A 2362-nucleotide genomic window follows, 5' to 3' on the forward strand; every position below is an offset into this window, starting at 1 on the left:
AGGGTAGTTTCGTGTTTGGAGACGCCTGGTGGCTGTCACCCTAGACGGCTGGAGGCCAGCCCGCTGCGGGCACAGGAATCTTGGGGGCACAGGGTCGGGGTCAGCTCACAGTGTGGCCCGACGTCCTGAGCCCCATGGCCTGCCTGGCATGCAGCTGGCACGCAGCTGGATGGGCGCATGTCCCTCCTGTGGGAGCGCCCCTCTTGGCTGTGTGCCCCCAGGCCGGGTCCACCCGGCCCCCCGCCCCAAGCCCTCCAGTGCCCAGGGGCCCAGACTCGCCATGAGGCAGGCCATCCAGTTGTGGGCTCTAGCGGGGTGTGGGCTCAGGACCCCCAGGAGAGGGCCCCTCCGAAAGCCCGAGCCTGGACAGTTCTGCGGGATCTGGAGCAGAAGGCGCCTGTGGGGCAGGCCTGGGGGGACTCTGAGAAAGGCCCCAGAAAGGTCGCTGAAGCATCACAGAGCCTGTGCCGACCCCTGACCCTGACCCTGGGAGCAGGGGGTCCTGCTGACCCCGCCCCCTCCTGGCCCGCCCAGCGTCTTCCCCCGGTGTGGGGCTCCCACCCTGGACCCTCAGGGCCAGGCCGGGGGAGGGGGGTGGGCAGAGTGGCACCTCCAGCCCCACGGTGTCCTCGGAGAGTTTCTGCGCTCGAGCACAGCACGTGCCCAGAAGACAGCAGCGTCCGCCAGGATGGGGGGTAGCCGTGCTCTGGGGAGAGTGGGGCCAGGACAGGCTCGGGAGGGCCAGGCCCAGTGCTCAGGGCTGCACACAGCCAGGCCGGGCGGGAGGGGGCCTCAGGGGGCACATCCACCACGAGGGATGGACAGGCAGACAGGGACGCGCCCCGTGGGGGTCCCTCCTCCATAGGGCCCGGGCCAGATGAGGGCCACAGTGGCATGGATGGCTGGGCACCGTGTCCATACCCAGGCTGGGAGAGGTGGCGCTGGACGCCGGGAGGGACAGGGCAGAGGGGCTGGGGGCTGCGCCGGGCGCCCCGCGGCTTTCCGCCTGCCCCCGCCCTGGGCCGGGCCCGCTCGACCCCACCCCGTGTTCCCCCAGCCCCTCCTCCCATCCCTGAGCTCGGGTGCAGCCTGGGGGCCGTCACTCCCCTAACCACCTCCTGCCGTCCTTCTCCAAGGCACTGAGCTGAGAGGCGTGTCGAGGCCCAGGGAAGGCCCGTGGCCTTGGCTTCCCCACGACCCCCGGATGGACTCCAGAGCTGGCCTGACACCTGAAGGCCAAGGCCTCACGCTGAAGCCGGGCGCTGGCTCCGTGCTTTTCCCCTTCACTTTGATCTATGCTTGAAATTTCCAAATGAAAACAATGTCAGCTGTTTATTCTCCAGGCTGATCAGCTGGATGTTGTGCAGTGATAACTCCCCGTGCTGTCACACCCCACCTCCGCTCATAAATCAGCTTACGGCCGTGATAGCCCAGAATTCCCCAACACGCCGCTGGCTGCAAGTTCAGTAACGGTGCTCACCAGTATCTAACCACAGAGCTCTCCAAGGATGCGGGCGCCCCTCAGGGCTGCAAGGAGCTGCGTCCTCTGGGGGTGGGGGCCAGTCTCACGTGAAGCCCCCCAACCCTCTCGGGCCATCCTGCTGACGCCCCACGCGGTGCTGGCCTGTCAACTGCACTCGCGTCCCTGCCTCACCCCACTGGCCGAAGCTTGCCGTCCCCTGGCCCCGTGCTGGACCTGGAGGCCAGACCTTCCGCAGGGCCCTGCCCTCGCAGCCCGCAGCCCGCCACCTGGGTGCACGCGGGGGCTCCAGGTGCTGCAGGCCCGGCGGCTCCCCTGGAGCGCAGCCACCGCGGGCCCGCCCTCTCGGAGCCGCCGGGTAAAGTGCAGTGCAGAGCAGGGGTCCTGGGCCCCTCGGGGAGGCCTCCAAGGCCACAGCCAAAGCGAGGACTCCTCCCTGGCCAGGCGCCGGGGGCTCCTTCACGAAAGAGCGCGTGGAACCAAGGGCCTGTGGCCTGGGCTCTGCCGGGGGCCCCACAGCCCCCACCTCAGCGCCAGGGCCTCCTTCCTCCTAGCCCGCAGCCCAGCGAGGAGGGTCAGAAGCTGCCCCGGGTCCCCGTCCGCCCGGCTCAGCCGCCGTGCCCCATGCCTGGTGGCCACCTCAGCCTCACTCCTGGGCTGAGCCCTCCTCCTGGGACCCTGCTGCAGGCCTGGCCCCCTCCCCACACCCCCACTGTCCTCCTCTTGCTGGGGCACGCTCTCAGCCCCGGCTGTCTGCGGGGGGTTGGAGCCTGGGACCGCGCCCCCTGCCGTGCTGTGTGGCCGGCCACCTGCTGGGGGATGGCCCTGCCTCTGACGCCCCAGGGAAGCAGGGGTCGCCTGGGAGAGCTCACACCTCAAAGC

Source organism: Ovis aries, chromosome 17 (genome assembly GCF_016772045.2).
Source record: "Ovis aries strain OAR_USU_Benz2616 breed Rambouillet chromosome 17, ARS-UI_Ramb_v3.0, whole genome shotgun sequence".
Taxonomy (NCBI): domain Eukaryota; kingdom Metazoa; phylum Chordata; class Mammalia; order Artiodactyla; family Bovidae; genus Ovis; species Ovis aries.